The sequence below is a fragment of the Parasteatoda tepidariorum genome, chromosome 4, assembly GCF_982258835.1.
Source record: "Parasteatoda tepidariorum strain Cologne lab strain chromosome 4, Ptep-v5.0, whole genome shotgun sequence".
In the NCBI taxonomy this organism is placed as follows: domain Eukaryota; kingdom Metazoa; phylum Arthropoda; class Arachnida; order Araneae; family Theridiidae; genus Parasteatoda; species Parasteatoda tepidariorum.
In genome coordinates, this window is record NC_141758.1 from 30856153 (window position 1) to 30882332 (window position 26180).

General features: G+C 30.3%; 1 protein-coding gene across 1 annotated transcript in view; it reads left to right on the top strand.

Moving 5' to 3' along the window:
• The window catches only part of LOC107447924 (uncharacterized), a 229877-nt gene that overhangs the window by 59420 nt on the left and 144277 nt on the right, over positions 1 to 26180 (top strand). The window contains exon 2 of the mRNA XM_087160872.1: positions 11713 to 11764. The gene's annotated coding sequence lies outside the window, so the exon portion shown is untranslated. The remainder of the gene's footprint in view (positions 1 to 11712; positions 11765 to 26180) is intronic.

Sequence of the window (26180 nt, forward strand, 5' to 3'; positions counted from 1 at the left end):
GACGACTTTAAGGAGGAATGCATTTCGAGATCTCAGTGTGGAAGGTTGCACAAGACCTCCAAGGAGGGTCGGGAGAAAGTCACCGACGAGTCTCGTTCTGGACGCCCAACAACAGCCCGACCCGATGAAAACGTCCAGCATGTGAGTGAAGTTTTGAAGTCAGACAGTCGGTTAAGCATTCAGGCAATCGCTATTACACCCTGAACTTGCCAAAATGTGTGGTGCAAGGGATTGTTACGGGGGATTTGCAAATGCGAAATTTCTGTGTGAAGTTTGTGCCGAAGGTGTTGACGGAGGAGCAAAAAGAAGCTCGAGTTTTGCGCAGGGAAGAATGGCTGGAATTGATGAGTTGGTGCCCCAGCCTCCCTATAGCCCTGACTTGACACCGTGTGACTTTTTTTTGCTCCCCCGACTGAAAAGAGCACTGAAGGGAAAGCACTGGGAGTCGGTGGAAAACATCCAAACTCATGTTACAAGGTTCCTGAGAGGCATTCCTGTCGAGGAGTTCCAGGGTGCCTTCCAGACGTGGCAGAATCGTCTCCGCAAGTGTATTGATGCACAAGGGAACTATTTTGAAGAATTTTAACCATTTGTACCCATGGGATCAATAAATCTATTTTTACCAGCAAATGCGCATTACTTTCAGAACGCACCCTGTATATATATATATATATATATAAAGGCACCCTTTGCAACCTAGACCTAATATTGATATTTTAAAAAATTAATATTATGATTAGGAAAATTAATTATTGTTATTTTTAACCTATACTCATATAAGGTTATATAGACGAATGCTAAAGTTCTGATACATTTTCTTTTTGAGAAAAAAATTCCGCTTTAATTCATCACCACTGAAAAAAATAATTCGCAGATGCCTCAAACAGTTAGAATTTCTGATACCATTTTGAAAGTCACTTATCTGGATCATCAATTCGAGTTTTCAATTTTTGTTGAACAAATCTAATCAGAAAATACCCTATATTAAAATTATTTTAACTATTACTTTTTCTTAGAAGAAAACAGTTTTTCTAATAGTGGTAATATAATAGTACTGAGAACAATTTATACAACAGAATAAATTCTTATATTTTTCGATATTTGCGTGACTAAAATAAGAAGTTTTTTCCTTTCTTGTTCACCCATCAAATTACTCGAGTTCAATTATTTACTTGAAATGGAAAACCAAAGCTATTTCCCGATTTACATATACTCAATATTTTTTCACGAATATTCTTGTTTGTTTAAAAAGAGAAAGAAAAATAATCTTTTGGGAAATAGTTCGCTCTCAAAGTTAAATTAGGGAAACAAAAACAATCCCTTTTACTTTTAAAAATGCTTTTTTTTTTATTCCTCTGAGATTTACAAGTTCGAAAGAGAGTATTTTTTCTCTTCTATGATTTTTTTTTTCTTCTGATTTAACAGACTTAATATCATGTTAAAGATGATTACTCCATTAAAAAAGGATTTGATTTCAGCCGCTGTGAAAAAAAAATAGAAAAACGTGCTTCCAATTTGTTTGTTTTAAAAACATTTCATCGGGTTAAAAATGTTAACGTCATTACATTTTTTTTATGGTGTCTTTAATAACAAAGTAGATTTTATTATAATTTTTAGTTAAATTTTATAATACTTTACATTCCAGAGAAGATCTTCTAGCTAAAAAATAACATGCCACATTTTTATGCTTTTACATTTCATAAAAGAGTCAGCAAAAAATGCCATGGTAATTATTTATTAAAATATTTATATAAAATACATGAAAATTAAATTTTTATTTCTCTTAAAAAAAGTTAAATTTGAAATGAGGGCTAAAATCACAAAGTGTTTTATTTTTTAACAAGAGTCTGTTGTGTTGTTTTGAAAGACACTGGGACAAGCTAAGCACGCCAGCCATTGGCTTGGCGAAGTATGTCAGGAAACTCAATACGAATGGCTGAGTTTCCTAAAGGAAGAAAGTACGGAAGGAAGTTCCTGCAAGGAAGAAAGTACGTCTTACCCTCCACACAGTTTCTTACAGGTAGTCCAGGGACTACTATAGGGGATAAGGACATTTAACTTTCCCGGGGGGGTTTTAGAAAAGCAACACGCTTTTGACAGACCGGTTTTACGCGCAAAAAGTGGCGTTCGCGTCGTCGTAGTGATTATTTTCTGACATCTCCGCCGTACCTTTGCATTGCGCGTAATCAGTGTTGATCATTAAAAAGCAATTTAATTTAAATTCTAAAACTTTTTCATTTCTGTAAACCAGTATATTGTATATTGCTTAAAGATGTCTATTCATTACTCATAATTTATTTGTTTGTTTATTGAAGCTTTAAAAGCAGAGATCATTCAGATTACGAGCAATTATATACTATAGTTTCGGTTTTGTTCAGTTTTGGTTTTCAGAACTTAGATTAATTAAAACCGAAGGAAGGATATTTACTTATCCAACCATAGTTATTAGTTTGAAGCGTCTGGTTCTACTATAACTGAAGTATAGATGCTTATATTAGCATTTTTTTATATTTAAAAATATGATTTAGCAGAAGGAGTTCGAAACTAAAATCCTTTGAATTTTATAAGTTTACTATTATTGTTTTAAAATCGTAATAATTAAAAATGCACATCAATGACACATTTTTTTAAAGCCATGCAACCGTAAATTTGTTAAATTTTCCGATGAGAATTAAAAATAAAAATCTTTTTCATGAAAATAATTATTCGTAGTATTTATTATGAACTCGATTGTATTATCCATTAATTTCCGATCTTTATTAATGCCTTTGCACAAATAATTATTCAAATTATTATAATATATATATATATATATATATATATATATATATATATATATATATATATATATATATATATATATATATATATATATATATATATATATATATATATATATATATATATATATATATATATATATATATATATATATATATATATATATATATATATATATATATATATATATCAGTATCAAAATCTCCCAATTCATAATTTATGTAAATATTTAAACATTGCTGCCTTTATGAATGTTTTTTTTAAGAAAACAATCATATTTTGCGTTACACGTAAAGGGAAACCACGAAAATATCTTTCAGATTGCTTGACGCTTAAGGAGTTCCAGCGAAATGCTCAGTAATCGTAATGAATTTTTTTTATATAATAAATAATTTTTTTAGCGTCTTTGACAGACAGTCAATTATTTCGGTGAATATAGCGAGATGCTCTTCAAATTTTTTGTAATTTTTAACTCATTCCAAAAATCAAAGCAACGTGCAATTTAAATATCGGCGTAAAACAATGTTTATAAAAGTTATAAAAATAATTTATTTTTGCCAAGATTAAGTTGAAATTAAAGTAATAAAATTTTGCGTTACACGCAAAGGAAAACCTAGAAAATGTTTTTCAGATTGCTTGGCGGTAATAGGATTTCAACTAAATGTTCATCTTTATCTCAATGAAATTATTTTTTTATAAGCAGCCATTTTTTATTATTAATCAGACCTAGCCGTTGTGGTTCAGAAGATCAGGAGTCTCCTTGAAGTCAGGCTAACCGTGGGATGTTTTCCTCAAAATGTAACGTAAATGCGGGCTAGTTCCATCAAGAAGTCCAATATGGAGGCAAATTTCTCTCAATACTTTATAAAGGATTCTCCCTGTCTTTTGGATATGATTTAAAATTGAATTTACGGAGTTAAACATGAGTAGGCGTAAGCACATAATTAGGTCGGTTGTTCGACGATGGTTATAAAATTATGAAATAGATAAGGTATCAACTTGCTGAATATAAACGAAAAGCTCTTCTTTTTAACTCAACCAGTAAAACAAAATAAGCCCCAATTTAAGTATCGAATTACAATTATATACTTATGAAAGTTATAAAAATAATCTATTTTATTAAAGTTATAAAAGAAAGTTATAAAAATAATCTATAGTTATAAAATAATCTATTATTGATAATTTATAAAATTAAATTATCAAATTTTGCGTTACATGCTAAAGAAAACTACAAATGCGTTTTTCAGATTGTTTTTATCGGTAATAGGTATTCCAGCTAAATGTTCATTATCTAAAAGAAGTTATTTTTAAATAATCAATAATTTTTTTTCTTCCCATCCTTGATAGATGGCATAACATCTTTGTGAATATAAGGAAACGTCCTTATTATTTTTAATTCAACCCAGAAATCAAAATTACTCATAAGTTACTTGGAGTACAATCATAATCATTAAAGTTATGAAAATAACTTATTTCAATTAAGGCTAAATAGAAATAATCAAATTTTGCGTTACATGCAAGGAAAAACCGCAAAAAAGTCTTTTAGATTGCTGAACGGTAATAGGATTCTAGCTAAATGCTCATTATCGCAATGAATTATTTTTTCAACAATTATTTTTTTTATCATCCTTGAGAGACTAATTGTCATATTAGTTGATGTTGTGAAACACTTTTTACTTTAACACGACCCAGAAATCAAAGTACCTTGCAATTTAAATAGAGTAAAATCATGTTTATAAAAGCTTTTGTAGTAACCTATATTGTATTTAAAATTAAATTAAAATTTAGACAAATCAAATGTTGCGTTAAATGCAAAGGAAAACCACGAAAAAATCTTTTAGATAACTGAACAATAATAACATTACAGCTGTATGTTCATTATCGCAATGAATTATTTTTTTAACCATTAATTTTCTTATCATCCTTGACAGACAAATTGTCATCTTAGTGTAAAGTGACCACATTTTCACTGAGACAAAGCGGGACAAATGGGATGAAATGAGAATTACAATTTAGTTATATATATTTTATTGTATACATTCATATACTTGTACAAAAATGTATTTATTATTAATTATCGGTGACTATAAAAATATTTGTAAAACATAATAATTTGAACATTATGATTTTTAATCAAATTAAATTTTTTATTTAAGAAAAATTATGATTTTCTTTCACTGTCATATTTTTGATCCGAGTGAATACTTTGCAATAGATTCGGATCATTTATTAAAATGTCGTGAAATATTTCACATGAATTGGTCAAATTATATTTTACACTTAAAATAGATTTTAAAGTTTTAATGTTCAACTGCGTTTTTTCAGTTGTCCATATTTTATTGATACTAGAAAAAACACGTTCTGTTGCTGCATTTGTTCCCGGAAGGGAGAGCGCGAATTCTACAATTTTCAAAATATTTTGATAAGGAATATTATTCTGTTTAAAATGAAGGAATAACTCCGTCCATTTTTTGTCTGTTTCCACATTTGCAGACAACCAACATTTAATTTTTTCATCTGTAACATATCTTTTTACCAATGACACCTCATCAAAAAGATCATTTTCGCAAATATTATTTTTCGGAAAATGGTTACTAATATATTCAAAAGATTTTTCCACATATTCCCATAAAATCTCCTTTTTTAATGTCACCCAATGAAAATTTTTAACATCTTCGAATTGAACTGTCCATTCTTCAAGATATTCCAAGCAGTTATTATAGAAATTTTTGACATGGTTCAAAAAATCAGGTCGTTTAATGGCACCTTGTTCTTCCAACCTAGTGATGTCTTTTCGAATAATTAAAGAAATGTAATCGTTATCAATTCTTTCTCGTAATTTTGTTTTTAAAATATTGATTTCATTTGACACTTCCGTAATTGAAATTTTGTCCCCTTCAATAACTTTCACAACAATGTGAAATAATGTAGCTTGGTTGTGAATGAACTGAAGCCAAATTTGTGATGTGCCATTTTCAAAAAAGAGCTGCAATATTCTTGGACATTTATCTTGTGATAAAAAGTATGATTTTAATGGTTCGTAAATTTTTAAAATATTTTCTACAGCTGGTAAAAGAGCTAGCCATCGTGTTTTGCTGTAACCAAGAATTCTTTTATATTCGATTTCTGCGATTTCACAAAAATCCTTCAAACTTTCAACACGCACAGTATATATATAAAAATACGAATAAATTTTTGCAATAATATTTTCAACATCAACTGGAAGTAAGTCAGATGCTGTTTGAATAGCATTATGTAGAATGTGAGCTGCACAACCTACTCCAATAATTTTTTGGTTCAAATGTTCGTTAAGTTTCCTAAAAACGTTATTGATGCCTCTTCTAGCTTTTCCACCAAAATTTGCGTTAGTGTTATCCGCACAATAGGCAATAATTTTATCGTTCAAATTATTCTTTTTCAAAATAGCACTTATTGAGTCAAAAATTATTTGTGAAGTTTCACCCGGCAATGAAACAAAATCTAATATTCTAATTTTAATTCCTGTTTCCGGATCAAAAAATCTAACAATTGTGGGAAATAATTTTAAATCTTTGTGGTTGGAAGCATCAGAATATATGGATATAAATGAGCATTTTTCTAATTCTTTCTGCAGTTGTGAAAACGAATATGGTGAAAAAATATTACAAATAATTGCTTCGGTTTTTGTCCTTGCACATGCAAATTTTTTGTCGAATAATGTTTTGATCATTTGTGACGTACAATCCATTGATCGGAAACTTTGATTGTGGTTTATGGTGTGGAAAGCAAATAGCCCTTCCGCTAATGCTAGCTGTTTTTCCGTGTTGCCAAAGCTAGCACTGCGAAAAAACTGTTCCATTTTAGACGAAGAAGCGGCATTATCCAAAAATCTTTTGTGCCTCTTTGTCGCTAGATGTTTAGTAATATCGTTTTTTCCACCATGTGAGACCGAAAATTCAGCATTGCATTTATCACACCGTACCATATAGTCTATTTTAGTTTTTTTAATAAATGGAAATTCTCTGCTTAGCTCTTCATTAAATTTGCATTCTCTTTTTTTACTCATCTTTTATTCTGTGGGTAAATACTAGAAATAAAAAAAAAATTTACTACAAAGGCTAAAAAATAATATTAAATTTTACCTTTCTGGCCATTACGTTGTAGCGACTATTGCTCTACCACTATCTTCGTCAATCGAATCGAGTCAAACCGAAAGTCAAATTGAAAACAACAAACCGCACTGTCTATCGGCAGTCCGCCTGTCTGCACTTATCTGAATTAAGCCGAGACGTAACGACAATGATCGAACACCACCGAATAAATCTAACTCGGTACATTGCCTAATTTAGTTTACTCTGCATGCATTTAATGTATTTTTTTAAATCTATTTTTTATTTCTTTATATTCACCATAATACTTAATAAATAATAGGTAATATATTTTTACAGTACATTTGAAATAAGAAATGCAGATATTTTCTAAAAAGCGGGACATTTTAAAAAATCGGCGGGACGCGGGACAGTCCACAAAAAAGCGGGACTGTCCCGCCAAAATCGGGACGTGTGGTCACTTTATCTTAGTGGATGTTGTGAAATACTTTTTTTTATATTTTTAACTTTTAACACGACCCAGATATCAAAGTAACTTGCAATTTAAATATCAGAGTAAAATCATGTTTATAAAAGCTTTTGCAGTAAAATATATATTATTCAAAATTAAATTAAAATTTAGACAAATCAAATGTTGCGTTAAATGCAAGGAAAACCACGAAAAAATCTTTTAGATAACTGAACAATAATAACGTTACAGCTGTATGTTCATTATCGCAATGAATTACTTTTTTAACCATTAATTTTCTTATCATCCTTGACAGACAAATTGTCATCTTAGTGGATGTTGTGAAATACTTTTCTTATATTTTTAACTTTTAACACGACCCAGATATCAAAGTAACTTGCAATTTAAATATCAGAGTAAAATCATGCTTATAAAAGCTTTTGTAGTAACCTATATATTATTTAAAATTAAATTAAAATTTAGACAAATAAAATGTTGCGTTAAATGCAAAGGAAAACCACGAAAAAGTCTTTTAGATAACTGAACAATAATAACATTACAGCTGTATGTTCATTATCGCAATGAATTATTTTTTTAACCATTAATTTTTTTATCATCCTTGACAGACAATTTCTCATCTAAGTGGATGTTGTGAAATACTTTTCTTATATTTTTAACTTTTAACACGACCCAGATATCAAAGTACCTTGTTATTGAAATAGAGGAGTAAAATCGTACTTTGAAAAACTTTTTGAATGAAAATAATTAGAATTTCCATTACGCACAAATGAAAACCAAGAAAACGCTTTACTACCAAACTAATTGTACGCTAACAGGCTAGCTTGGAATGTTTACTAAAATGTTCTTTATTTTATTTATTTATTTATTTTTTGTAAGTACATAAATTGTGTGTTTTATTTTATTTCAAATATTTGAATTTCAGAATGATATAAAGAATTAAATTTTAAAAACATATTAGTTTTTTTTTTTAATTTTAAAATTTACGAATTATAAATCTTTAAAAAAATCTGGAAAAAAAATGTGTCATAAAATTTGCGAATTTCAGATTTTTCTGGCAAAGAGACTGAATGTTATCAATTATTATTAATCATTACAACTTATAAAAATCAAATAAAAAAAGAACAAATTATGTACAGCTGCAATAAACAAGCACCGCAGTTCACTAGAGGGCATGGATATAGAGTACAAACTAGTTACTAGACCAGTGATGTCAACGTTCACCGTGACGTCAGTTTGGTCGAGTGATTGATGAGGTAGTCCGATAATGCCACCATGAAGATAAAACCAGTTTAAGAAAGAGCCATTTTGTAAAAAATCTAGTAAGAATAAGAAAGTGGTAGCAAATATATGTCTCTTTTTTTAAAGTTTATGTATATTATAGGTTTGTCTTATTTACTTGCCAACCACTATAGATTCAATTCTCAAATTCATATTCTAACTTTTTCTCGATTACTTTTAAAATTGAATTTGGTTTCATTTTTACGCCGCTGGCTCACTTTTTAAGTAGTCTGCGTGGACTACTTATAAAAAACTTAGTGGAGGCTTTCTGATGTAGGAGGTGATGTCTTAGCTCAAAACCGTAAGTAAAGATGGCATCATCAGTTATTCATAAGGCCATTTCCTCAATTTAAACATAGATCTGAAAGGGAAAGAAATTTTTCCAAAGATCCCTGAACCCCTGCTCAGCGACCGATTGCAGGACTTTTGATTCCATAGATTTTACAAAAAGATATATCGTATTTACTCCGTGGGTTTCAGCGGAGCCAAGGATCGAATTTCGGCCCTTCTGAATAGGATTCCAGATCACTAACCACTGGGCTACCATGTCCCAAAATTTAAATTGATTTAGCTCTCTAATTAAAAATTTCAGGAATTAAGTGAATACTTATTTAGAAGAGAGATCTGAATGTACATAAGGAAATTCACATACTTGTTGAGATTTGCACCCAATCCAGAAAACAAGGGAACTTTAGGATCAAGTATTGCGGGAAATTTGCTTTCGTGGAATACTTTTTGATGGAACTAGTCTGCATTTGCATTACATTGAGAGGAATCTTACATGGAGAGACATTTAATTCAAACATAAACCGCACTCGAATCGGAAGAATATCGTCTGTTTTTCACAGACCGTTGTTTTTCTGTCCACTGGGTGAAGATAATTAAGATTTAGAAGATACTGTGCAGTTTGAGATCTCGAATTGCTCATTAAATCTTTTTTATTGATTTTTTGAAAAAGATATTAAATTTTCAAACTTTGTCAATAACTTATCGGATTTGTAAAACTGTCACCCCCGAGAACAAAAGACAAGATCGTTAAAGGGCAAATAAATATTCTCTACATGTATCATTCTGTTTCGACCAAATTCGAATATAAAACGACAGTAGTTTCAGAAGCAATCGATTTGTAAACTAAAATGATGGATGTTCCAGCGTGCATTGCAACAGTCGATAAATCCAAAAAAGTAGAAAAAATGAAGAAGAAAAAAAAGAAGAAGAAAAAAAAGAAGAAGAAAAAAAACAGGACATATTGTAGTTTTATAGTGGGAAAAACTGGCCATTCATCAATATGCCATGTTTTCAAAATAAAATCCTCCCAGAGATTTCGTTTCAACGGTTTATATTTTGTATGTATAAAAAAAAAAACCTCAACGGCGTAAATATTTTTCATATATTTACAATAATTTTAGATAGATATTTTTAAACATTTTCATCTACTGTAAATAACAAAAGATCCTGATTTGAGCTCAAAAAAACTAACAAATACAGATTTTTTAATAAATTCATAATTTCAAATTAAATTAATATGATGAAGGTTTTGTAGAAGAATAGTAATGAAATGTTTGCAAAGTTTATGAAAATTACTTTAAAACGTTTTTTTTCTCCAGAAATATGAATTTTAGATTTTCTTTTCTGAGTTGAACCTTAAAAATTCTTTTTCTAGAATAATAATTCTATAGTAAGCATTTTGCTGTAGGACTACTGCTTTTATATAGACTCTGAGAATTCTTATGTCTATCCAGAATTGTAAATTCTGCTTAATTGTATGAAAAACTACATACATACAATATGTTACATTCCATAAAATTATTGACAAAAGTTTTATTCATTTTTATTTAGCTTTGTTTTCTTGCTGAAGGCTTTGTTCAACGAAGACAAATTTCTTCCAATACTTGATCCAGGAATTTCCATGTCTTTTTGATCTGGTTCAAAATTACAAGGTTACGGAGTTGAACATTAATAGTCGTAAACTCAAAATTAGGTCGGATGTTCAACGACGGTTGTAAAATAAAATATCTAGAACTACAGCTTATCCTAATTGATGTGTTAATCTTGCCGTTTCTAATATAATACTGGACTTTTTCTAACTAAAATCAGGATACCAGCTGGTCTAAAAAGTTTATAATACTAGGGTACCAAAAATCCCTTAAAAATGTTCAAGTTGGTAGTGAAATGATCATCGAAGCAATCAACAAGTCAGTCAACATGGCCAACAACGCTACCGTTGCGCTGTATTCATTTGCTTGCTTTCTTAAATCGTAAGAAAGGAAAACAAAACTTATTGAATAAAAATTATTGTTTTGTATTTCTGCAAAAATTAAAGATTAGCATCATATTTAAATAATACTTTTTGTTCATATTTAAAAAAAAGCTATGAAAGAATTATAAATATTTTTTTCTTCTCTTTCTTATAAATATTTTCCTGACGATTTTCTTCTATAACGAAATAAAAACTCTTTGTCTCTCATTTGATTTGTTAAAGACATGCCTGCAAAAGACGCTCCAGTTTTAGTGGTCCAATGAAATCCCATGCTTTTGCAACGTCATACAGTTGTTTTGTTTTCGAGAGAGAGTGTTCTCCCTATTTATCGAAATATGCCGCCAAATATAGGATATCAGTAAGATTACGAAAATGTAATTTTTAAAAAAAAATATTTTTATGATATGTATCGTAAAAGATGCATGAATTAAATTTCTGTCTGGCATGTTTAACTTATAAATGCTTTTATAGTATTTTCGAAGCGTATTTGTATAATTTCATAACTGAAATATACGCATTCGCGGATGATTACTTACTTCTTAAAACGCAGATGGTTTTTAGCAAACGCAAAACTAGAAACGGAGTATATAGTTCCCTTTAATAAACACCGATGTGCAGTATTTTTAATTTGATTATAAAATGCAGCTGTCACCAAAACAAAGTTGTTCAAATTGCAAAAACTCGAATATTAATAGCTAGTGAAAGTTTTATGAATTGATGCATTAGTTTAAAACATTATGTTTTCCATTGTTCCTATAAAAAACTAAAAGGACACTGTTAGTGTTTGAATTAAAAGTATGTTAATATTTGACGTAATCTTTTTTTTTAATTTTCAGATGAAAATCTATTCAAATGGAATAAAATGATATGAGCATTTGAGTACGTCAGGTAAGTTAAAGCTTATTGTATTATATTTATACTTGTCGTAGCTTTCATTGCCTAACCAATTTTTAGAGCAAGCGTGCTCAATGTATCAATACTTGTTTTTTCTATTGTTACTTCCAAAGACGTGCCATGAAGATCTATGTTCGTGCTTAAAATTTTTGGTGCGCTGCGTTAGTTTAACATTTTATGCATATTGTGATATTTTTTTTATTGCTACTTACCTGTCAACTTTTACCAGTAGTAGTGAAATAAATACTAAAGTGATATTGAATGGAAATACTTAATCTATTTTTTGTTATCACTTAAAAAACGTTAAGATAACTAGCAGGTTATGTTTCTTTATTGTCATTTATTTAAATTTAATGGTATTTAAAAGCAAATTAACTCAATTTTATTACAACAGGAACCGAGCGTGATTTTGGAACTTTTGCTATTACATTAAAAATATAAATAAAATCTTCCAAAAAAAATCCGCAAGAGTTCGTAGGTGTCATAGTAGCACAGTATTGGTACAATTAGTATAAATGTTACTATGACAAAGGCAGTTTTTTAAATGTGATTATCGGCCGATGTTGTCGATCACAAGTACATAATACTCCTAAATTATTTATAAGTACCAATACAATTTGCTATTTAAAGAAAATGTGCATGGGCAAAAATTAAAAAAAAAAAAAAAAAAAGAAGTAGCGGAAATGTTTTTGTCCAACTTGAAGCTGGATTTAAACAATTTTTATTGCCTTAAAAGTGTCCAGAAACTAAGAACTACAGCAAATTCTGCCCGAGCGGAAAGCTTTCCTTTAACAAAAAAAGTTTTTGAGGTTGGCAGATGTAGAAAATACACTTGAGGTAGAAATGAACTTTATGTTTTGCACCAAAAAAAAACCTCATTAATAAACCACGATTTCAACCTCATTTACACCTCACAAAATAACGTCACATATAACTCAGAAATAATCTTAGCTTAGATCGGGTAAAAAAATTCACACCTCAAATATACGAATTTGCTTGAAGTATAGAAAAAATATCCGTACACCTCAAAAACAACCTCCCTAATCTGGTGGCTCTGAAGTAGAATTTCCATCAACTTCAAGTGTGAATAAAAGAACTTTACATCTTGATTATACACCTTGGTAGGTTGATCTTTTAAGGTTGTTCTAGAAATCAACTTCGAATAAACCTCTAATTAACCTTGACACCTCAAAACAACCTGATATATACCTCAAAAATACCTTAAATTTTTGTAAGGGTAGAGTTGCATAAATTTCATCGAGTGTACTTGAATGCATTATATACCTTTCTAATCATAATGAATTATTCTATACATATCGGTACCTGCTGCGACTGCAAATTCTACCAATTTTACGTTTTCCCCAAGTACGTCCTACGTTTTCCTTTGCTTTTTTTTCAAGTTAGTAGAACACATTTGAAGAGATATTTGTATGAACCTGGTAAGTGACATTTTCAGAGTGGCTAAAAATCAGTGATAGACGGAAACAAGTGAACAGACTGGCAACACTGCGCCAGAAAATGTTGATCTTTTGCCCTCCGATTACAACACTGAGTAGAAAAGTTAAATAACCTATTTAAAAGCTAAAATTTTAATTATATTAACCACATTATTTTGCCAATTTTAGAAATTAAAAAAAATATTGTACTATTTTTGTAATTTAGTGTTGACATAAGTTTTAGCAGCATATTAAAGAATTCGTTGAGCAAAAGGTTAAAACTTAAGTAATCAGAATTTACACGCATTTTCTTTTTCATTCAGCAAGACAAACTATCTCATAACAATCAGTAATAATACTTTATGATTATTATAGATTTAGTTCTTTTTTGTTCACCAACACTTAAGATCTTCTATGGAGATTATTATGTGCTTAATTCATCTTTGGAGATCTTTTTATCCTGGCTAAGCTTAAATCAATAGTTTTATACTTTGTGATGCAAAAAAATTTGAACTAAAATTTTGGTCAAAAAAACTCATACGAATTTTATAGATGATAAACAGATCATTTGAAGTTATCTACTTGCTTCATCTTTATATTTTTTAGAATAAAAATTGGTCAGATTAATTGATTTATTTTGTTCATAATCCTTTAAAATTAATTTCGTAATTGTTAGATATTAGGATGGAAACATTTATAAGGAAATGCAAAATAAATACTGAAATGAAATCTAACGGAACATTTTCAAAAGATGTCAATTACGGCTTGTTAGGAAAAAGTTAGAAGATATAATTTTTACATCAATGAGTGATTTTACAGAGATGAATAATTCAGTGAGTGTTGAATTTCCTGATGCAACAAAACAAAAGAATGCCATTATAGCTAAGAATATTTGCTCATCTGTTGCTTATCATCATCTAGCAAACAATGGGAAAAAATAAAAGAAACAAAAGACAGGAAAACTGAGTAGAAATATTTAATTTAATTAAGCCCATAAGTAAAATAGATATTTCTTTTTTAATTAAGAATGTATTTGGAAAAAAAACTAGATTAAATTCTAATACACTAATATTGTTTTAAATAAAACCCTTAAATAGACAATAAGTTCGAAATTAAAAATACATAAAGATAAATCAATAAAATTTAATTCAATTAGTTTCATTATAGCAAAGCATACTTCATTTTCTTTTCCCAAGAAGGCGTTGAATCTAAAACTAAATTTTAATTACACTTAGATAAGAAATGGAAGACAATTATGATGCATTTCTTTTGTTTAAAATTGCAGGCTAAAGCTTCAATTTAGTTAATATATGAACGAAAAACTTTTTCTGTAAGAATATTATTATGCGTTTCTTAAAACTCATTTTACTATTTTCTTGTCATATCATAACACTTTCCCCGGTCTTAGTAAAGGATAAAAAAATACTTTTATAAAATAATTTATATATCTTCTCCCGTAATTTATTTTAACAATTTCTTTCCATGCTAGCGTAGCTAGTGTACCATTAGTGTTCCAGGAAAATTTTAAATGGATTTTTCCCATTTATGAAAGTATTTGTCTCCCCTATATAATAAAGCGCAACATGTTATGCTTTCCACAACCGTTACTTGCAAACCTGGGCCATCTTTGAAAACAGTCACATCAAAATGATTTAGGAGACATTGTAGAGTCTCTAACTGCTCTTAAGAATCCCTCGGATACTTCATGGTTTATTTTGGAGAGATGCGAGTACGGATAATGGTGATGAGTTGAGAGGAGGAGATGCAAGCGGACGACGAGAAACATTATCGCCTAAGTCGCCAAAACTGCCAAGTGTGATGGATGAAATGAGTTTTGGGCGGGGAGTTTTGGAATTCTCTACAAGACGGGGGCGCGTTCGTATTCTCAGAGTCAATAGGAAAGACGTTTTTGGTACTCAGAAGTAAAGATCCTGTCAGTTGAATGAAGTATGACGGGTTTAAGCAAAAGCAATAATGAACTGTGTTCCAACTGAAATAAGAGAACTTAATGGATATTGCCCGAATGGAAAAAAAGGACCACTGAGAGTTATAGTTTAATAAATTTTTTTATTGCCAGTTGAGGAAAATATATATATATATATATATATATATATATATATATATATATATATATATATATATATATATATATATATATATATATATATATAATTATTTTTATTTTAATAATACTACGGAAAGTCTTTCACTCGTTTGTGCCTAGAGTTTTTTTAAAGATCTGATTTCTTTTTGTAAGAAAAAGTGAAAATGGTAGTGTTAGTGTTTATATGTGTTGCATAAACAAGACAGTTCTGTATACCATGATGTATTAATAACTCAATTTTTTTGTTTCATTTATAGAAATACTTGATGTCATCTAATTCGGGATTTCAAATCTGAAATTAGTTTTGTTCCGAAAGCTGTCGATCTTTATTTTTTCAAAATGGTATTTTTAGTTTATTTTTTGTTTTGAGTGTGCACGCTTACAAAGAATGTATAGGTTTATATAAATATATACATAAATATACTTTGAAAATAATGCAATACTGCTAAAGACAAAGAATTTGTCATCCTAATTTATCGCATTTTAAACAGAAATCTAATTACACCCCAGCTTTCTACCACGCCTTACGTACCAGAAAGGTGGGGGCACTCAGCCGTCAGTAATGTAAATTGCACAAAAAATTTTGTTTTAGAAGAAAACTGATTGCAGGTTTAAAAGCAGCGATGGGAAAGTATTCAAGATCTGTAAAAAATCTCAAGCATCTGTCTCATTTGAAGCCAAAGCATGATACAGAGCTACCAAATGTCTGACAAAAATTTTAAATTGGCAGCAAAATTGATGCCACAAAATACCTTTCTTGTTTATAAATATTAATCATTAAATTTTTCTTGACCTCCACAAAGGTTTGCATATATATTGAATACTAGCTGAATACTATTTATGTTTAAGTGGTTGCGAATTTAGGAGAACTTCAAAATGCTTGATGAGTATTTTGCTACCACATGAAAAATTTTGGTGGAGATTTGGGAGCTCAGATAAATGCTTTGAATATTATCTTTTTCAGATTGTATCGAAATTTCACTTTCGTTTTTAAGGGGTCATAATTCAGATTCATTTAATTTATTGATAAAAACGTAATTTTTTGGCCTTTTTGTCATATATCATATCATATATATCTTCGTGAGATCCTTGGCTAAGGAAGGCAGAGTTGCCGACCAACCTTCCTCCACCATCATGCTTGCAGACGCAAATGCAGTTGCAAGACACAGACTTCTTCCCCATTCCTTCAGGAAACCCCTCATTACTGACTTTGATTGCTCCCGAATCTTAACATCAACAATTACTAGACTGAGAACAAACCACTTTAAAGGGATGAAAATTCTTCCCGACGAAATAAGAACTTATATTCCCTGCAAGAACTGCACCGATGTCCAACTTACCCCAGATCACATTCTCGAGTGCCCAGCCCTTACCCCATATGTTTTACAACTGGGTATGGTGCCACTGGGCTTTAGAACTTCGTGAGATCCTTTACAGTTATGATGTATTGGAGCTTGCGGATGCTGTTTCGAAGGCACACGAGGCCATTTAATTGTCCACGGACACGATTAAAAAATCATATTATTTTTGAAATTGGAATATATTTTACCTTTGTGAAAATCTGTACTCAGAAAAGAAAATGAGAATTTAAATGTTTAATCAGAAACACATTTATATACAATAAAACAAGAAAAATTTTGCTTCTTAAATTACTTCTTTTAAGAACTGAAGGAAAATCACGAAATACGGTTTACCTACTAATCACATGTATTAGTAAAGAATATAAAAGCTTTCGAATTCCTTATAAAAAGAAATAAACAAATTAAAAAAAGAACAGTAGGTTTGGAGTAACCTGCTGGAGTATGGCTCTAAGATGGATCACGGCTCAAACAGACCATTAATCAAAAAATAGGTCTTCCTGTCAAAGTCATGACATTGTTTTTGCCAGTATTTAGAAGGGAAAAAAAAGGATTTTTCTACTATTATTACTGTATTTTATTTTACCCTTAAATGCTCTTTTTAAAGTATATTTCGAGAAAACAATTTTTCTAAATGAATTCATTTACTGTCAAGAAGAACTAACTCTTTCCACATTTAATTCTAACTAGATACAATCGGGATTCACGTGTAGAATGTTAAGGTGGTGAAAAATATATTTGTTAAATGTAAATATTTACATTTTGGTTTTGCTGTCAACAATTCTCTGGATTAAACGGAAAAGTTGGCAACCGTTTTTTCACGCCGCGATATAATGAGGCTAAATAAAAAATTTCTATTGATAGTTAAAAAACGTGTTTTATGTTTGATTCTTGGCTATATATATATATAATATTTAGATGCTAGGTTGTTTACGGGAAAGGTAAAATATCTCAGACAACCAATATCTTAACAGTTCCCAGATTTTATATCATAGATTTGTTTGTGAGAAAAAGTTGTAAGTTGTTGCTAAAAATCTGTGTGGTTAATAGGAAAAAAGAAATTCAGACACTTATATTATTATGAAAGATTAGTGGGGCAAGTTTTATTTGATCGCTTTTGAAAGGATTAAGTTTAACACAATTCTGTACGCTTTAACGTTTCATTTTCTAATTCTTTTTCAATTATCAGAAAGTAAAAATTAGGTATTTCCGGTAATAAGAAAATTGTCTTAATGGAAATACTTCTACATTTTTGTTTTGGAAAATCTCAGCTAAAGTATCGTAAGATAAGAAACAGTTACTTATATATTTATCATTTTTAATTTATAGTGAAATTGAATGTCTTTAATACTCGGATGACAAGGTAGGGCCATGTACAGATTCCCAAGTCAATCTTTGGGTATCATTTAACGTTTAAAAAAATCTCACACTTTCAATATTTTTCTAGTTGAGCTTTAGACTATTTTCTTAATTCTTCCGAAGCGTCGATTTTTTCTTGAAAAATTTATTTATTAACAAAATAACATATTGATATTGGTGCCACTTAATAACCTCAGTTGATTATTAATATCTTAAAACAGCATCTAATATATATAATTCTCTTACGTGGCTCCCAAATTTTGACTGTATTTCTTTTCCGCCGGTGGCAACGTTTGCTTTGTTTTGTTTACGTTTTCTCTTACACGGCGAATCGTCCAATGATTGCCGCTAAAAATGTCACATGCCAAATCTAGTTGAGGTGGCTGAACATATAGCGCTTTCAAAAACGGAAATAACCAGAGAGTATCAGCTGTGGCAATCTCATACAATTAAGTTAGGCAGAAGTGAGTAGTCTTTGTCGATAGTTCTCTATTTTAGTCTACTTAGTATATTTTCGAAAGCGCTTTTTTTCACGAATTTATATATAACGAATTTATTTGACGATTTTTGATTTACATCACGAATTATACTATAGCACATTTCTAATAGGTTTAACGAATTACATGTCCTTTATTTGAATTCAAATTTATTTTAATGTACATAATTACATCTATCTACTAAAAATATGTAATTTTTTTTAAAAAAAAGTTTTGATATGGATTTGAATGATTGTTTTGAATTCTTAGAATTTTGTGCATTTGCAACGAATCTAAGTTAGTAGCGAGCGAGGCGAGCTTGGTTTGCGAAGCAAACCATATAAGATTGCGTAGCAATTTTCGGGGGTTGGCGAGCGTTAGCGAGCAGAGGGCTCAGCCCACTAGTTGTAATGAATTAAGAATGAAGATTTTTCTAACGTAAGGGGAAAATAAAAGTAGGTAAACCAGTTAACTGAGCATTTATCGAGGTATGTCTGAGGAAACATATTGCGTTGAATCTGGAAAATGCAGAAAACGCGTAGAAAAATTTGATGAAACAGGACTGCCAAATGTATTCTGTGCCCTGTATACTCCAGAAAACTGGACAAAAAATCTATCAAGAAATGTATTTAAGTGCAATCTACTTTTTTAATATAAATTATTTCAATATCTTAAAAACCATAAAGCAATAACTATTCTACCAAAGCAGTTTTCAATAGTGAAATTAATGCTATCTGTGTTGCTTTGGAACAACATCTCAGTGTTTTAGTCGCATTTACATAGGTCGTCATTCTTTCAACTCAAACGCAACTCTCAATTTTAAAGAGTCTTTAGATATCTGTTGGGATGCCTTTAAATTTGAAACATCTTTTTTGTTAACTGCATCACTGGCTATGGAACTATTGAAAATGAGAAGGCTTACGAGTTAGGCTCGTAGGGATTAGCCTAATGGGGTTACTCTAATAGGCAAATGACCAATATTCTGGTTCACTTGTTCATATTAAAACGAATTATAAAAAGAAAAATCTTCATTAAATTTCATACAGTAAATTTAAAGAATTTATGCCAAGAAGTGGCAAAAGCTGAAACAAAACACAATTCGTGACAAGCCACGCCGTGAGGCTGTGGCACATATCCGATTTTTCACATGACATGGCTGTTTTGCAACAAATATGCACTGCATTGGCCTGATAGCTGAGCCTCACAATTTCATCTGTTGGGGCCTTTTTCTGTGGATGGCCATCGCATTTTCTATTTTAGGGTTTTCGTGAAACTTTGATTGAATTTTGGCGTAGGAGTAGCTTGGTTCGTAGGGCACTGGATCCATGTCCAAGAGGTCGTGGGTTCGATCTCCGCCAGCCGTAAACTCCCCGTGTAGTAAATGGTGACTGATGCACGTAAATTTGTCGAGTAGCAAAATCCTCCAAGTTCCCATAACAAATCATACCTCTGGGGGTACTGATCCAGGAGTTCCCTTGTCTTCTAGATTGGTTCAAAATTAAAAGGTTGCGGAGTTTAGCAACAGTAGTCGTAAACCCGAAATTGGGTCAACGGTTATAAAATAAAATACAACTTTGATTTCGAGCCGTGGCGGCACAGGGGATAAAGCCTTCGCCTCCCAATGAAGTGAGCTAGGTTCGAATTCCCCGACCATAGTGCTGACTTAAAATATTCTCAGTGGTAGACGGATCATGGGTTAGAGTCCCCTTTCCCTCAGACTAACCGTGAGTGATTTTCGTGGTTTTTCTTCACCATTTAACTCAAAAGCGGGTTACATTCATCGAAAAGTCATCGACGAAGGAAAAATTTCTCCCGTTACTTGATCCTGGAGTTCTATTGTTCTTTGGACTGGGTTCATGATTACAAGGCTACGGTGGTGAATATTGGTAGCCGTGAACTCAAATTTGGATCGGTTGTTCAACGATGGTTATAAAAAGAATAGATTAAAAAAAATAAAAAACTTCGATCATCTATAGATATTGGGCGAAGAGAAAATGACTCTCTTACCACTGAAAATACTCTCTTACCACTGAAAATAGAAAAATAATAATAATAATGTAATAATTAAAATGATTACGCTTAATGAAACATTTTGTAACCCTCTCTCTCTTATTTCAATGCTGAAGTTTTTTTAATCGTCTTTTCTTTTGCACTTTCTTATTTTTCAAGCCTAGATCTCTTTTACATATATTATTAAAAGCTATTTAAAAAACAAAACTAATATAAGTAATTAGTTTTATTTAATCTATGGTAAATAAGTGCGTGTTTTGTTTTTAAAGGGATCATTAAATGAACCCAGGTGACCTTTCTAGTTTCAAATTTTCACATGTTTACCGAAGGGGAAAATGTATTAGTCCATGTTAACCAATTAAATTCCAATATAAGGTTTATTAAAAATAGTATGCTCAGACTCCATAAAAAAATTGAAACCAGAAAAATTTAAATGGTAAAATATTAATGCTGGCAGTTTTCATTGAAAACTAAATTCAAAATATTTAAGGTTAAGAAATTTTACACTCACTTTATCTTTCAGATATGACCAAAAAAGGAATAGTAAAAATATCCTCCGTATTTAATAACAAATTTGTTATTAGTGTGTTATAAATTCAATACTTGAACCTTCTTGTATATTTAGAGAGAGATATTACTTCCAGTATATTAGGTATTAGAACTATATACATGGCCGGAATAGCCTGGTCGGTAGGGCGCTGGGCCCATGTCCGAGAGCTCGTGGGTTCGAACCCAGCAAACCGAAGACTCCCCGTGTAGTAAAATGACTGATGCACGTTAAATCTGTCGAGTCGCAAAAGTTCTCCATGTTCCCATGACAAATCAATACCTCTGGGGGTACTGGATTGGAGATTGATTGTTCTCTGATTCAGGTCAAAATTACGATCTGTGGATGAATGAATGGATGTATGAATGGTTCCGCGCTATAAACGGGTGTGGCAGAAGTCGAATTCTTGGCCATAGATGGCGCCACTGAAAGACAAGAAACGCACACTCTGCCATAAATTTGCTCGGTTTCACCAAGCAGGCTTGCCCGTGAGGCAAGTGACATTAGAAACAACAACAACAGAACTCTATACTAGTATACTAGATACTAGTATATTAGAGCCACTGGAACACGCTTCGGATTATTAAAACCTTTGCCGCTAGTAAAAAGTGAAAAAGTTAGCTATTTTTAAAGTCAGAAAGTAAATATCATCCCCCCCTGTTTGCAGGCGTTATGAAGGTAAAACTTAATTTGTAATGTAAAATAATAGTTAGAAATCCGCAAATGTTACTTTTTTTTAGAATAATTTAATTATCTAAATGAAAATTCGTGTTAAATATTTTGTATAATTTTATTACTGAAATGAACATTAATGTGAAATGTGCATTGAGGAATTAATAATATGATTAGCCCAATTATCGTATTCCGTTTAAATCGCATAAGTTAACTCCTATGAATGATAGATTTTCCAAATCTATGAATGATACATTTTCTGTTCAGGGATTACAACTTTATTCTTTGGATAGCATTTAATCTGTTGCAGAGTATCTTTTTTTCTCACAGAATCATGTATGATGTTCATGTAGAATGTTACAAAAATGTATAGGATTGTTCGAAAAATCTAAAATTTTATGAACTGAAAAGTTTAAACGGTTCAGTGCATCTTTTTCTAGCTTCAGTTTTTATCTAGTTTTGTTATTTTTGGTTTCTTTCCTCAGGGTCACTTAGAAACATTTTATAGGAAGCTTAAATTTAATTTCCTAATTATTTGTTTTTATTTTTTTAAGTATGATAATTTTTTAAACAGTAAATACCATGAGTGTTTAAACTAAGTTGTTTAATCCCCGAACATCATACACAATTAAATGCGTTAAGTAAGATATTTAAACGTGACAGGTACTTCGTACTCTAAACTGCTATTAACATAATCTCTTCAAAAATATTTCAATCAACTAACGTCATATAAATAATTTATATTATTTTTCAAGCCTTCAAGCAGAAAATAATGATTGTCACATTCTTCGAGTTATGAGAAATTAATTATTTTCTTGACATGACATCAACTATGCAAGAGCAAAGAAATAAGCTAAAAGGTGTAAATAATTAAGAAAAGAATTTTTATCATAATTAAATCTTATTTCTAAGCAATTTTTAAAAAATGTTTTTATCGCTGCAGTAATATGTCGTAAGTAATAATATCGAAATTTTTTAACTGCTGGCAAAATTTTAAACTATTCTATTAGAAATTGCCTTTTGCTAGAAATCTTATAATTAAGATAATTGCTATCATGAATCTAGCGATCCCTACTTTTTCAGATCTCATTTTAAAAAAAAATCTGAAGATTTGAAAAAGTAACTAAATGTAAGCATCAATATTTAATTATTGTCTTAATAACGCATTAACAGAGATGCAAAATGCTCAGCCTTCAAGAGATTGTATAAAAATGTAGAGGATTAAAAATTAAAACGTATAGAAATGTGGTTAATTTTGTCAACACAATAATAAGCTCGTCACAAGACATGGGAACTAGCCTGGAACTTATAGCTTTCCACAATATTTAAAGTGAAATTGAAGTAAACATAGTAAAATTAAACTTAATTTATTTTATTTTTTCGGCATTTAAAACTCTCACCTGAATGCTTAGACTTACAATTGTCTAGTATATAAGCGGAACAAAAAGGAAAAATCATTGAAATACAGGTGCATGGCAGGTGGGCCCACCTCCCACGGGGCTGTCCGTAGCTTCATGCGTGAAAGCGAGACGGAAAAGAGGAAAAGCTGGTAGTAAAACCATTTTAGTTTTAATTTATTTTCGGGAGGAGTAAATCTATTCTAGTTTACAAACTATTCAATAATATCTACTTTTTCTTAAAAGAGCCTTTTTATACATATGCTGTAATTATAAAAAAAAACTCGGTAGTCGCACAAATGTAACGTTTCTCGAAAAAAAATTCTAGAATGAATTGCCTACCGTACCAATTTTTGCTCTTTTTCGTCTTGGTATATATAGACTTTCATCTCTACTAAGATGTAACTTATGTTAAACCCCAGCGCCACCCTTCCCATCCACCAATTTATTACCTTAAGTGAAAGAGTACAGATATCCCCCACGGGATAGTAACTTCGAAAACACTGTATCAGCCAGTAGCTTTCGGTGGGTTGCTACTATGTTACACCAGTTTGATATATATAAAAGGTTATAAAATGAAGGGAAAAAAAGGCTATATACATTATCACCTCAATTATCGGTTATCAAATTTTATACATTTGTTTTAATTGTTCAGATATAGTGGTGATCAAAATCATTGTTTATCAGATTATTGTGACACAATAAAATACAAATAATGCGAAAGATTTTCTGTCCCTTTAACTATTCGAAAAGAATCCCCGGTTTGTACTGGAAAAGTTTACAGGTACGACATGAAAACGTACACAAAAAATCCATAGTGGACAGGGGGCTTAACCCTTTCGCCCCGGTTGTTACAAATGCGTGCCAGCATAAAACCGTATCAACCGGGGTAAAAAGATAAAACTGGTAATCAAAGTAATTCTTTAGTAGTTTATTTGTGGGCGGAGTTATAATTGTTTGATTTATTTAATTCACCATTACTTTATTCAAAATAAAACTATTTAGTTATATTTTGATAAATTAAAGTAAATATATAAATAATTAAAGTAAAATAATTAAATAATTAAAGTAATAATTAAATAAAAAGCAAATTAAATCTGTCAAATCAGCAACGACAACATTTAAGTTACCTTTTTTTATTTAATTACATTCTGAGATTCTGATTTTGTTCGAATGCTTTTCTGAATCACCCGTCCCCAAGGGGTTAAGGCCCCACGATTTTGTGAGCAATGGCATGATGGTGGTGATGTGCTCAGGCCTAGTTCTCCACAGTATCATCTTAGTACATTAACCACTGAGAATTTACAGCTCACCAAAATAATACTCTATATTTTAATATAAACTTATACCTCATTGATATTTTAAAATTGAATTTATTTTAACTATAAATGAAACGTTTCAAATTTTTCTAAGCATAATTGAACAAAACACATTTTCATTTTACACAATTTTCAAATGATGCGTGGTCGTAACAGTTATCCGAATGGAGATTAATCAAACATATTAAATTAAAAAAAATGAACGAAGCATAAATCAAGCTTAGGAATTTAATGCAGAAATACAATTTCGCAGGAAAGTTGGTAAAAATTACAGTTGCGTTTCTCTTTCTTTTGCTGTAGCAGGCTGTTGAAATAATTTACTATCTTTTTTCGTAGCAAGAAGTCTTCAAATTGACACAAAGGGGATTGGGGTTAGGGTGAAGACGTGAGAACCTAATGAAAGCACACTTTGGGAAACCACACTTTTACGTTAAACAAACTCATTAATCGAGTAAAGTTTAAAAACAGTATTTACATTCCTACTAGTAATTATCTGAAACATTAAAATCGTTACCAATTCGTTCCATTAAATTAACGCGTCACATATATAATTTCATTTGCCTTTAATACAATCCATCAGCAGATAAAGGAAATCAGTCTTGTTTACTGTAAACGAGAGTAATTCTTTAATTAAATTTTTCTGGAATGCTTTTACGAACGTGTCTTTTTCAGAAAATGAACGCCGACCAGGAAATCTCATTTACTTTCAAAGTTTAAATATGCACTCTTAATTTCATTCATTAAACTGAGTTTGTGCTCCAGCAAATTTGCGAACGAAATCTTTGTTTCGAACCTTAATTTTTCATTCGTATTTCATCCTTCTTCCAATTAAAATGCCAAATACACACGAAATCTAATTCAAAATTTAAATGTAAAACAGTGCTTCTTTTCCATTCGGAACATTAAAACGCACGAGTTCGAATAATAATAATGTTTCATTCTAATTAGATTATAGGATAGTCTGAATTACTCTAATTTTGAAACATGTTTTACTCGGAGATCATCAGATTATTTAAATAACATTTAGAATTCTTTAAGAGTTGATTTAATATTTGAAATATTAGAAACAATGTCTGTTTTTATAACGCAGAAATAATTTTTTTTATATTAAAAAACAAACAATGTATTTTTATTCTTGCATCATTTTTACCGTTAAAGCAAACTTTTAAAACAATATATATACATAACAGTATATATATATATATATATATATATATATATATATATATATATATATATATATCATAGAACACTATTATTTAAAAAGGAATTTATTTACAATTTTCAGTGTTAATCGATAAAATAGTTTTAAAAAAAGCGAATAGTTTGATCATGCTCCACTTATTTCCACCAAATATTAAGAACAAATGTGAATCTTATGTAAAAATTTTAAAATGCATACATAATTATTTTAAACGTATGTAGATTTTTAAAGTTTTTTAATGCCTGACCTATGGTTTGTTGCTTACAAAGTAATATATAGTATGCATTATACAGTTTTAGAAATTTTTTAAATATTTTGTTTATCCTCTTTTCTGGTAACCATCCAAATATGTGTGCCTTAAAATAAATACATACTTCACTATATATTTTTAACACTTTAAACTTTTAATGGTTCGTGTAAACAAGGTTTCTTTAAATCGGCCTTTTAATAAATCATTTGAACTGTAGCACGTAAATTTGATTCATTAGTTTAAGTTAGACTTACCATTACATTTTAAAAATTCACAGG